This window comes from Nicotiana tabacum, chromosome 20 (genome assembly GCF_000715075.1).
Source record: "Nicotiana tabacum cultivar K326 chromosome 20, ASM71507v2, whole genome shotgun sequence".
Classification (NCBI taxonomy): domain Eukaryota; kingdom Viridiplantae; phylum Streptophyta; class Magnoliopsida; order Solanales; family Solanaceae; genus Nicotiana; species Nicotiana tabacum.
The window spans coordinates 158,912,705-158,926,730 of record NC_134099.1 but is presented as its reverse complement, the minus strand read 5'-3'; positions in this window follow the sequence as shown (position 1 = coordinate 158,926,730).

Here is a 14,026-nt window from a genome sequence, read left to right as displayed (position 1 = left end):
TTCCGGGTCGTGACAAGTTGGTATCAGAGCACTAGGTTACTCAGGTCTCACAACTCACGGACAAGCTCAGTAGAGTCTGAGGGATCGGTACGGAGACGTCTGTATTTATCCCGCAGAGGCTACTGAGTTAGGAAAACTTCACCTTGTTCATTCTTGTCGTGCGATTCTGTTTCTCAAGTACTGATTGTCTTTCCACTCTGTTCTTTCGAAGATGGCGAGGACACGTGCTTCCTCTTCTACCGCGCAACAGCCTGAGCCCCCAGCAGCAGCCCCTATTAGGGGCAGAGGGAGAGGCCGAGGCCATGCCAGAGGCCGATGCCGGGGCAGAGCTCAGCCCCAAGCAGCATTTCCAGCGACGGAGCCTCAGGTCGATTTTGAGGAGGAGGTTCCGGCCCCAGCTGTTTCGGTGGGCCCAGCTCAGGTCCTAGAGGGTTTCATAGCCACTCCAGTGCTTCAGGACACTTTGGTCTGACTGGTAGGCTTTATGGAGGGCATTTCTAGAGCGGGTTTGCTTCCCGTAGCTCCAGCCACATCTCAGGCTGGGGGAGGAGTTCAGACTCCCGATACTCGTACTCCAGAGCCGGTAGCTCCTCAGGCTCAGGTTCCAGCAGTTCAGCCAGCTGTGGCAGCCCAGCCAGGTATTGCGGCTCAGTCCAGCGATGGTGCGGCTATGTCCGCGGATGCTTTGTGGAGGCTTGATCGTTTCACCAAGCTCTTCACAACCACATATAGTGGCACCCCCTCAGAGGATGCTCAAGATTTCATATTCAGCTGTCATGAGGTTCTACGGACTATGGGCATTGTAGAGACCAATGGGGTCGACTTCGCCACTTTTCGCCTGGCAGGATCCGCCAAGACTTGGTGGAAGGATTTCTGCTCCGCCAGGCCAGCAGGGTCGCCATCATTGACATGGGATCAGTTTTCAGAGTTTTTTTTTGGGAAGTTTCTTCTAGTTACTCAGCGAAATGCTCTTCGCAGGCAGTTTGAACGTCTCCAGTAGGGTCCTATGACGGTTACTCAGTATGAGACCCGGTTTATTGATCTCACTCGTCATGCCATTGTGATACTTCCTACCGAGAGAGAGAGGGTGCGGAGGTTTGTCGATGGGTTGGTTCAGCCGATCCGTGTTCAAATGGCCATGAGTGCCGGGAGTGAGATTACATTTTAGGAGGCGGCAGATGGTGCCCATCGGATAGAGCTGGCACTTTTTCAAGGAGGTGGTCATGGGTCTGATAAAAGGCCCCGTCATTCGGGTAGATTCAGTGGTACCTCGTCTGGAGGTAGGGATTCTTATGGTAGAGGCCATCCTTCGAGGCCCTTTCAGTCAGCTCTCCAGGCTTCTCATGGTACACCAGGTGGTCGTGGTTCTCAGCTGCAGTATTCTGACCAGCAACTCTTCAGTTCACCATCAGCACCTATCAATACACCACCACTTTGTTATTCTCAGTAGCCGAGGGCTTGTTATACTTGCGGCGATGTGAGTCACATTGCCAGATATTGCCCTCGAGCTTCCATCAGCTCGCAGCAACAGGGTCCTCGCCCGATGATTCAGGCACTAGTTGCCCCACAGCCTGCCCAGCCAGCTAGAGGCGGGGGTAGAGGACATAAAGGTGGAGTTAGAGGCCTTAGAGGTGGAGCTCAGACCGCTAGAGGTAGGGGTCAGTCAGCAACAGATCGTCCCAGGGATATTGATTTTTGTATTGATTTGGCTCCGGGCACTCAGCCCATTTCCATTCCACCGTATCGTATGGAACCGCCAGAATTGAAAGAGTTAAAGGATCATCTTCAGGATTTACTTGAGAAGGGTTTCATTAGACCTAGTGTTTTGCCTTGGGGCGCACCGGTGCTATTTGTGAAGAAAAAGGATGGTTCGATGAGGATGTGCATTGATTACCGGCAATTGAACAAGGTGACGATTAAGAACAAGTACCCACTGCCGAGGATCGATGATTTATTCAACCAGCTTCAGGGTGCGAGGGTGTTTTCAAAGATAGATTTGAGATCTGGCTACCACCAGCAGAGGATTAGGGCGTCTGATGTCCATAAGACAACATTTCGCACTCGGTATGGGCACTATGAGTTTTTGGTCATGTCATTCGGATTGACTAATGCCCCAGCAGCGTTCATGGAGTTGATGAACCGAGTGTTCAGACCTTATTTGGACTTGTTCGTGATAGTCTTCATTGACGATATTCTTATATACTCCCGCAGTCAGGAGGAGAATGAGCAACTCCTCAGAGCAGTTCTTCAGACCCTGAAGGATAGTCAGTTGTATGCTAAGTTCTTGAAGTGCGAGTTTTGGTTGAGTTCGGTCGCATTCCTAGGTCATGTCGTATCAGCAGCAGGTATTCAGGTAGACCCGAAGAAGATAGAGGCAGTCAAGAACTGGCCTCGATCAGCTTCAGCTATGGAGATTCGGAGTTTCCTGGGGTTAGCAGGTTACTACCATCGGTTCGTGGAGGGGTTTTTCATCCATTGCAGCCCCTATGACCAGATTGACCTAGAAGGGTGCCCAGTTCAGGTGGTCGGACGAGTGTGAAGCGAGTTTCCAGAAGCTCAAGACGGCTCTGACTATGACACCGGTATTGGTTCTGCCCATAGGTTCAGGGTCATAAACGGTCTATTGTGATGCGTCTCGTATTGGGCTTGGTGCAGTGTTGATGCAGGAAGGCAAAGTCATTGCTTATGCTTCGAGGCAGTTGAAGATCTACGAGAAGAATTATCCGGTTCATGATCTCGAGTTAGCAGCCATTGTTCATGCCTTGAAGATCTAGAGGCATTACTTATATGGTGTGACGTGTGAGGTTTACACTGATCACAAGAGTCTTCAGTATCTGTTCAAGCAGAAAGAGTTGAATTTGAGGCAGAGGAGGTGGTTAGAGTTGCTAAAGGATTATGATGTTACTATCTTATACCACCCGGGGAAGGCCAATGTGGTGGCCGATGCATTGAGCAGGAAGTCTGCCAGCATGGGTAGTCTTGCTTATATTCCAGTCAGCCAGAGATCGCTTGTTTTGGATGTTCAGGCCTTGGCCAATTGTCTTGTGAGGTTGGATATTTCTGAGCCTAACAGAGTGTTAGCTTGCACAGTTGCTCGTTCCTCACTATTAGAGCGTATCCGCGAGCGACAGTTTGAGGATCCCCATTTGTGTGTCTTGAGAGACACGGTGCAGTGTGGAGGTGCCAAGAAAGTAACCTTAGATGATGATGGTGTATAGAGATTGCAGGGGCGAGTTTGTGTGCCCAATGTTGATGGGATTCGAGAGTTGATCTTAGCGGAGGCCCACAGTTCTCGGTATTCTATTCACCCGGGCGCCGCGAAGATGTATCAGGATCTGAGGCAACACTATTGGTGGTGTAAGATGAAGAAAGACATCATTGCGTACGTGGCTCGGTGTTTGAATTGTCAGCAGGTTAAGTACGAGCATCAAAGACCCGGTAGTCTATTTCAGAGGATTGCACTTCCCGAGTGGAAGTGGGAGAGGATTACAATGGATTTCGTTACTGGATTCCCGATGACTAGGAAAAAGTTTGATGCAGTTTGGGTCATTGTTGATAGGCTGACCAAGTCAGCGCATTTTGTTCCTGTTGCAGCCACCTATTCGTCCGAAAGGTTAGCCGAGATTTATATCAGGGAGATTGTTCGCATTCATGGGGTGCCGCTATCTATCATTTCGGATCGGGGTACGCAGTTTACCTTACATTTCTGGAGAGCGGTTCAGCGAGAGTTGGGCACCCAGGTTGAGTTGAGTACAATATTTCATCCCCAGACGGACGGTCAGTCCGAGAGGACTATTCAGATTCTTGAGGACATGCTCTGAGCCTGTGTCATTGATTTTGGAGGCTCGTGGGACCAGTTTTTGCCTTTAGCAGAGTTCGCCTACAACAACAGCTACCAGTCCAGCATTCAGATGGCTCCGTATGAGGCGTTGTATGGTAGGCGATGTCGGTCTCCAGTTGGATGGTTTGAGCCGGGAGAGGCTCGATTATTGGGTACGGATCTGGTTCAGGAGGCCTTGGACAAGGTCAGGATTATTCAGGATAGACTTCGTACAGCTCAGTACAGGAAAAAGAATTATGCAGACCGCAAGGTCAGAGATGTTGCTTTCATGGTCGGTGAGCGGGTATTGCTCTGTGTATCGCCTATGAAGGGCGTGATGAGATTTGGGAAGAAGGTCAAGCTCAGCCCTAGGTTCATCGGTCCATTTGAGATTCTTGATCGTGTGGGAGGGGTGGCTTATAGACTTGTCTTGCCACCTAGCTTGTCAGCTGTGCATCCCGTGTTTCATGTATCTATGCTCCGGAAGTATCGCGGAGATCCATCGCACGTGTTGGATTTCAGCACTGTCCAATTGGACAAGGTTCTGTCATATGAGAAGGAGCCGGTGGCTATTCTAGACCGGCAGGTTCAACAGTTGAGGTCGAAGAGTTTTCCTTCGGTGCGTGTTCAGTGGAGAGGTCAGCCTCCTGAGGCATCGACCTGGGAGTTCGAGTCCGATATGCGGAGCCGTTATCCTCATTTATTTCCCGACTCAGGTACTTCTTTCTTTTGTCCGTTCGAGGACGAACAGTTGTTTTAGAGGTGAAGAATATGACGACCCTAGGGGTCATCACCGTGATTCTTTTCCGTGCTCCCGAGGCCTTGAAAACCTCGCTTTTAGTTGATCACCGTGATTCTTCCTTGTTCCGTGCTCCCAAGGCCTTGAAAACCTCGCTTTTAGTTGCCTCAATTGGCGTGCACAGTTCGGGCGCGTAGCCGGAAAGTTTTTATGTTAGAATATGTGAATTATGTGAAACATTTGATGAATTTTGGTATTAATATGCATAATGTTGACTTCGGTCAACATTTTGGGTAAACGGACCCATACTTGTGATTCGACGGTCCGGAGGGTTCGTAGAAAAATATGGGACTTGGGCGTGTGCCCGAAATCAAATTCTGAGGTCCCAAGCCCAAGAAATGAATTTTTGAAAGAAATTATTTTTCTGAAATTTGATATGAAAATTTGAAATGAAAAGGAGTTAGGAAATATAGGTATCGGGCTCGTATTTTGGTTTCGACGCCCGGTACAAGTCTTAAATATGTGTTAAGTACTATCTGTAAAGTTTGGCTAAAAACGGACGTCATATGACGTGTTTCGGACTAAAAATGGAGAGTTTGAGTTATGAAAGTTGAAGAAAGAAAATCATGTGTTTGAGGCTTGATCCTATGTATATGATGTTATTTTGGCGATTTGATCGCACGAGTAAGTCCGTAAGATGTTTTTAAGGTTGTGTGCATGTTTGGTTTGGAGCCCCGAGGGCTCGGGTGAGTTTTGAATGGGGCCCAGGAGGTCTTGGACTTAAGAAAATGCAGGTTTAGGTGTTGCAGCCACCAGCGCGGCCGCGGTCATTTCCGCACGGTCCGCGCGGCCGCGATGCATTTTTGTGCGATCCGCGTGGATGAGTCTGAGGGCTAGGGTTTCAGGTTAGCCAGCGCGGCCGCGCACCAAAATAGTGCGGTCCGCGCTGGAAGGGTTCAGAGAAGCCCCACTTTTCTCCCACTCGGCGCGGCCGCAACACATTTTTGTGCGGTCCGCGCCAGGTCCTCAGAAAGGTATACAAGTTCGGAAAATCTCATTTTTCACTTTTCAAAAACCCAAAACCTAAGAGGCGATTTTTCAAACAACTTTTTTTTCTCCAAAACGATTGGTAAGTGATTTCTAACTTAATTTCTTTATTCCTTAACATCTTTTAACATAATTTCAACTTCAAATCAAAGATTTTCATGGGAAAAATTGGGTGTTTTGGGTAGAACCTAGGTTTTCTACAAATTGAGAAGTTGGACCTCAATTTGGGGTCTGATTTAAAAACAAATCATCTATTGGGATTTATGGGGGAATGGGTAACCGGGTTTTGGTCCAAACCTCGAGTTTCGACCACGTGGGTCCGGGGGTATTTTTGACCTTTTTGGGAAAAACCTTGAAAAATCTATTTTCGTGCATTGGGGATGATTTATTTAGTAATTATTAATGTGATTAAGTAACTTATGACTAGATTCGAGCTGATTGGTGGTGGAATCAAGAGGTAAATCTATACTTGCTAATGTGGAGTACGGTGTATAGGCATGGTGACGGTTATCTATGCACCAGAGTCTAGCATGACCGTGAGTCTTGATTGCTTTTAATTCTAATAATGTGACACAAGCTCCTTGTTTATTTGATGAGTTTCATATAATGTGAACGGTTGAGGTAAAATTGTGATTGGTGTACTTTTGGAGCGTTAGCTTGAACATGAATGTTTTTGTTGAGGAAGAATGGATTTAAAAAGGAGAATGTGTTGTGAATACTCCCTTGCCGGGATGTGTAGACTGATATATATACTCTCCCTTGTCGGGATGTGTAGACTGATATATATACTCTCCCTTGTCGGGATATTTTAGGCTGTTAGCTGTACCCTTGCCGGGTTAAAGGTATTGAGTTGTTATTCTCCCCTGAAGGGGTCTACTATATGAAGTCAGATATTATGAACTATAATATGGGATCGTGTGGCACGCCGTCCACTTATATATGATATTATGGGATCGTGTGGCACGCCGTCCACTTATATATGATATTATGGGATCGTGTGGCACGCCGTCCACTTATATATGATATTATGGGATCGTGGGGCACGCCGTCCACTTATATATGATATTATGGGATCGTGTGGCACGCCGTCCACTTATATATGACATTATGGGATCGTGTGGCACGCCGTCCACTTATATATGATATTATGGGATCGTGTGGCACGTCGTCCACTATATATATATATATATATATATATATATATATATATATATATATATATATATATATATATATATATATATATCATGGAAACCGGAGTTTCTTCTATTTATTTCTGATATTTCATTTTTATCTGTTACTCCCCGATAGCATGTCCCCTCCCAGCTTTACTTTGTATTATCTTGTTATTGTTTTCTTGCACTTGTTGTATATATATATGTACAGGTTAATTGTGGTAGGTACTGTCTAGCCTCGTCACTACTTCGTCGGGGTTAGGCCAGACACTTACCAGCACATGGGGTCGGTTGTGCTGATGCTACACTCCGTGCATTTTGTGCACAGATCAGGGAGCAGCTTACGGACCACAGCAGTAGGATTTCTGGGAGCTATCTTCAGTCCCGGGACTCTCGAGGTAGCCTAGCTGGCGTTCGCAGGCCGAAGTCCCTCTCCATGTTTTTCGTTTGTTCATCTTGTATCAGACAAACATGATGTATTTCCTTTCAGACATTGTTTGTAGTATTCTGTAGTAGTCCGTGAGCTAGTGACACCAGACCTTGGGTAGTGATGTGTATTAAACTTCCGCACTTTTGGTTTTCAGTTGCTTTAGATTTAAAGTCTTCCGCTTAAATTTTGTCTCGTTTGTTTATTGTTTGAAAGAAAATAGGAAAGGTGTTTTACATATTTGGCTTGCCTAGCTCCGATAGTAGGCGCCATCACGACACCCGATGGTGGGAAATCCGGGTCGTGACAGTATGCCCCAGTATCATGTATTTGGAGGCCATGACGAACTTCGTGAAAAAGTATAGTATATATTAGTATTGAGGATGTGACTTTTATTTTCTTATGGTTAGGTGGGGATGACCTCGAGCCTCTAGTGTGTTTATTTTTCTTTTTTGTGCTTTTACCTCAATTTGAATATTTTAAAAGCCAATTAGATCGAGTACGCAACCATACTAGTTACGGGACTCGGGGAGTGCCTAACATCTTCTCCCCAAGTTAAATGAAGCCCCTTACCCAAATCTCTGGTGCAGACTTAATTTTGGAGTCTAAAGTGTTTTTAAAGGAAAAATTATTTCTAAAAATGGTGACCTAGCACACCGAAACCAATGTCAGGTGGCGACTCTGAAAATTCTTTTTTGAACACAATTCTTTGTCACTTTTCAAATTTGAAAACCCTTTTGAGTTTTAGAATCTCTTTCGAATTATTTAAAGAGGGTTAGTAAGGTCGGTGAAAAGGGGTGTGACAGGACAGAGATTAGTAAATTTAAAGAAAATTTATGAAGAAGGTGATTTAATATTGACCATAAATTTTTCATGAAAAGCTATAATGAAATAGGTAAAGTCACCTTCGCAAAGTTTGAAAAATCTTACTTATTCGAGAATAAACAGGAGAATTTACGACTTGATATGAACTTTTGCTGTATAAGTTTGAAAACTTTAAAGTAAGTGGTGGAATTTAAGAGAAGACATTGATTTATTGAACCAAAAGAGAGTGCATAGAAATTCTAAATTAAGAGGCCAGTGCAAATTATGTCGATCTTTTTTTTTTACCCTATAAATTGACACTCATCAATCTCATATTACAAAAACTACTATTCTTTTTTTATTGGTGTTTGAGGAAAATGTTGTACAAGGCTACACTTACATTCTTCATTTTGTTAGTATTTTCGGCTACATTGCTCTTCCCTGTAGCACCCTCAAGATTATCTACAAATAGTAAGTTATTTTCCCTTTAGAATTGTTATATTATTTTCCCCTTTATGCTAACAAACATAACACTGAGAATTACAAAGTAATTAATTAAGTTGTCTCATATTATGTAATTACTAAAGCTTATAATTATTAAGATAGTGATTAACTAATTATACAGTGTAGTGACTAAATAATGATATCTAAGTTAGAGGCGGACCCACCTTTAGGGTCGAGAGTTACAGGCGTCGATAATTTCAGAAAAATATATGTACGTGTATATATGTATATGTATATATCTTAAATAAGACATATATTGATTGACACCTTAAGACTCAAAGATTAGGTAGCTGCATTAGTTGATTTGGGGTCGCAACTCCTACATCTGAGGCTAATTTAAGGGGGCATTTGCATCTATACCCGCTTTTTGTGTCACATTTTAACTTGTGCACACTTTGCAAAAAAAAATTGCAAGCGTACCCACTTTTTCGCATAACTTCAGCATACGGGGCTGAAGTAGCAAAGACAATCACGCAAAACTTCAGCATTCTAATAGTCGGGCCTGAAGTTCAGCTCTAGAGCTGAAGTTTTTGTTTTGTAATTGTCGAACTTCAGCTCTAGAGCTGAAGTTTTTGTTTGTAAGCTTCAGCTCTAGAGCTGAAATTTTTGTGTTGTAACTGGGAAACTTCAGCTCTAGAGCTGAAGTCTGAGGCAATCACTACTGTTTTTGGTGTTTCGCGGTTGATCAACTAGAAAGAAACGAGAACTAAATAACTTCAGCTCTAGAGCTGAAGTTTTTGTTTTCTAACTGTCGAACTTCAGCTCTAGAGCTGAAGTTATTTAGTTCTCTTTTCTTTCTAGTGCTTGTGTGTTCCAGTTCTTTTCTTTCTTCTTCAGCTTCTGCTTTTTTGTCTTTCGTTTTGTAATTTTAAACTCCAGTTATTTCTTGCTTACTGAATTATTAATACTCTTGAATTCAAATTTTATTTTAAACAATTTCCCTTCTAAACCTACCAGATAAAGATAAAGAACTATCAATATACAAGTGTATTCAGCATAAATTCTTAGTATGAGTAGAACAACTTTAAAGGTATTATATTACAGAATACAGATGTACATTTAAAGCAAACATAAATTATTTCAATGTGTGCTGAGCACCAAAAATAAATACGTACTACATAAAAGGTAAAAGTTAGAAGGAGAAGGAGAAAGGGGAAGGAGGAGGAGAAAGGGGGTTGAAATTATTTAAAAAGTGGGTACAAGTTAAAAGTTTTTAAAAAATGGGTATAGGTTAAATAGGGGCGACCAAATAAGCCGCTATGTGCAATTTTTACTAATTTAAGATCTTATTCCGATATACATAGTGTGTTACATGAGTTCAATTTGCAATTAAGTATTTGCTCAAAAAATTTATTTGATAGTGGTACCCCTGCCACTTTTAAATTCTGAGTTCGCCTCTAATCCAAGTGCACCTAATTCTTTCATATTAATATAGTTGCAGTGATATCGAGAGACCTCAGAGAGACTCATACCATTATTTCAAACAGAAGAATTGCAGTTCCCATAAGATGGAGCCCCGAAGCAAGGGCTGCAAAGGCTCCCCCAAGCCCAAAAAATGGCAAAGGAAATTAGCTACTCCAATTTCGGCCATTTGTTGTTGTTGTACTTGTATTTCTTTTAATTATAATCATCTATATTATTTTAAAAGTATAAATAAAAAGTTGGATTATAAAAATAATCTTTTAATATTAAGCATAATAACTCGCAATAAAAGGACATAATTGGAATTCTAGACATTAACCTTGTAATCATATTAGTTTTAGAACATAATACTATACATTAGGAATTCTACATAATTACCTTTAGGAATCCTACTATTATAATTATTTTCGAGCATAGATATTAGATATTAAAATAGATGTGCATCCTAGCGAAATATAATTATTGTTGCAATTCATAAATTACTTTCTCCGTAGTTTTGTAGCTTTAGGAGAGAGACTTGTGACTTCAGTTATGCTATATAATGACCTAGATACATGCATACATACACATTTGATTTTCCAAGTTAAGGTGAAACATATTATAGTTATATATTACGTACATAGTTCTAATAAGGAAGTAATTTTATACGGTTAAAATCTTAATCAACTTTAAAGTCCTAAATATTAGGATTTATTACATAGTTCAAATAAGGAAAGATTTAATGAATAAAATTTTAGTTGGTTGCTAAATCCAAAATATGAAGAGAATGATTAAATTACAATTTTCTCCAATGTAAACTCTATTTTTTAAAGAGTAAAAAAGTTTATATTGCCAAAATCCATTTAGAAACAAGATAGTATATATTATTATAAAGGCCGATTATTAAACAGAAGAACTCACAGGGAAAAACATAGTTGTAATAACTTTTTTTTGGACTACAATAACTTTTATGTTAATTTTTTTAATATTTAAGATTTTAAAATTAATACAATCTTGTCTATTAACTTCTTATTTAAAATATGTAGGAAGGTTTAATAAAATCAAATCCATAAGAATCCTCCATATTGATAATACATTACCACTCTATAATATTCAATACCAAAAACAAGTAATGCTAAACGGACTGCATAAAGTGCTAAACTTGAGAAATAAATTCCCAAGATAATATATTATTATAGTATATCTGAGTGGTTTCCTACTCAAATAATAATTTTTTATTATCAATTTTCGTGTAATATAGAAAAATATACCCAATTATTAAAAAACAACTACGAAAATTTTTAAGAATATAAATGTATGAGAAAAGAAAGAAAAAGGTTGGTAAGAATCCATACCACTAATGATTTACAAACATAGAATGTCATCGATCGTTTTACTATTTGAAAATAAATTATGGGGGATAAAATTATAATCACGGTTAAATATTTAAATATGAAATGAACTAATATTAAGAATCTAAATCAATAGAAAATAAATTATATTTTATGTTAAAACCAAACAATCAAATGTTTCAATTAATTATTTAGCAAGAGAATTCAATTAAATTATTTAATAAATCATCATATGAGTAAAATAAATTTTTAAGTTAAAAAAATCTTAGGGTACATAAATTTATTCCATAAAAAGTGTATTAGAGATTAAAAAAATATATCACAAAGTAAAAGAGATTAATATAATATTAAGAAAGCCATACAAGTGTTTGAGGAAGCACAACTAAAGCTAAATCTTAAACAAGAATAAGCTTTCAAGACTATACTATAAAAAATTGACTCTGGTATAGTGGGATTATCCTTTGTAGATGTCTCCAAGGGAATCGAAATAATATTTCTATGTCATGCATTACTTGCAAATGTCAGATCAAGAGGCATGATATTGTTAGCAATAAGAACAAATGGTATACCAGCAACGATTTTATTATGAGGTCGTACAACTCACTTCAAATTTGATATACCTCTTCAAATAACTGAATTAGTCATCATAAATATCAAATTAGAGCAATAATGCTAAATTTATAAGGAAGGCAAAAGTGATAATATGAGATGAAGCGCTTTTGGTTAAACGCAATACGATTGAAACAATCACCCACAGTTTTAGAGATATAATGAATGTCAATGAACCGTTTGGTAGAAAAATAATAGTTTGGGAGGTGATTTCTATCAAGTACGATCAGTAGTTCCAAAAGTGACCAAAGCAGAATGTAACGACCCTACCTGTCGTTATAAGAATTAGCGTCTCATTCAACGGCTTAAGACCTCTAGGATCTTCATAATACGCATTATGACCCTCATGTATGGCCAAATTTGATTTTTCGTAAGATTCAGAGTTAAATTTAAAGAAAATCAAAATCTTATTTTTTTAAAGCAAATGGAAAGAGTTGACTGAAAAGTTGACTTTTGAGAAAAACACTCCAAATTAGAAGTTTAATGACGTCAATAGCTTCGTATGGTGATTTCGGACTTAGACCTTTTTTTCCGAATTTGGATTTGGAAGTCCACAGGACAATTCGATGCATTTTGGCGAAATAAGAAAGTTGACGTGTTCTAATTATATTATTTTATATGTGAAAGAGGTCTATTACCATTATGAATACCAATTGGATATGATAGCAAGTGTACGAGATGTACTATAAGATATATGGGGTCTAAGGAAAGTTCTAAGTCTAAGTCAAGTTGGAAAATTACATAATATACTAAAGTTGCAAATGAGTACGCACAAGACCTCAATTTGGACGAGCATATCTACGTGGATATAACGAGTTGTGTGATGCACAACCTATCAAATTAAAGCTCTTTGAGTGTAGTTTCCATAGAGTCAAACCGTTCGTCATTTGGAGGTGTATACAGAAAGTTAAAAGTTATGACCATTTTACCGGACCTGTATCATAAGCGCACCCAGGCACGCGGCTGCGCCGCGAAAGCGCTGATTTAGAAGTTTTCTGTCTGTGAGCGCGGTGGGAGCGCGACAAGAGCGTGGAAAAGCACGTAAAATCCCTATAATACCCCTGGGCAGTATAAAAACCGAAGTGTCCGAAATTTCTTCCATTTTCGGTCATTCAAACACGGATTTGGGCAATTCTAAAGGGTTTTTTCACAATTTCGACTTGGGTAAGTGTTCTATATCCGAAAGTGATTACATTTCATGAATCTATATCAATATTCATCGTTTATTTCGGATTTGGATGAAAGAAATTGTGGTTTTTGTAAAGTTTTCCAAAAATGAAAATTTAGGATTTGAAGGTCCATTTGACATCGGAATTCGATAATTTTTGTATAGTTGAACTCGTATCGGAATGGGTTGTCGGATTTTATGAGTTTCGTCGGATTCTGAGATATGGTCCCCACGAGCAATTTTTGAGCTAAATTTCGGATTTTAATTTGGAAAATTTGTAAATTCATATAGAATTAGTTCCTACGATTCGTGTTGAGTATTTTGAATTGTTTATAACCAGATTTGAGAATTTTGGGCACGAATTCGCGAGGCAAAGGCTTGTTGGAATTTTGAATTGGTTGCAAAGTGAGGTAAGTGTTTGGTTTAACCTTAACTTGAGGGATTAGAAGTCAAATCCTATTTGCTATGTGGTAATTGTCGAGTACGACGTATAGGCATGGTAACGAATATCTATACATTGGTGTCAAGCACGCCCGTGAGTCTTATATTGTGATTTTTATGACTTCGTTGTATTATTCATGTCTTTATGTTTATTTCTATTGTTGGGCAAAGTTTGTGGAAGTAATTGTGACATTTGAGTATTGAGGAGCGTTGGCTCAAGTTGTACAATAAAATGTGAAAGTATAAGTGGAAATTGAACCTTTTAGAGCATTGACTCAAGTTGTGAAGTGAGTTGAGAAGTAAAAGTGAAAAAGAGAAGAGAATCATTATATTACCTCCCTTGCTGGGAATTTGTTATTTTGATGTTATATCCCTAGCCGGGATGTTGATGCTTCTTTTGATGTTATTCCCTTGCCGGGACTTGATTATTGAACTATTGTTCCCTTGCCGGGATTCTTATTGTGATTTCATTTATTCTCTTGCCCTATTATTTGTGATTGTTGTTTGGGTGAGGAAGAGTGTTAAAGCACAAAGGGTGA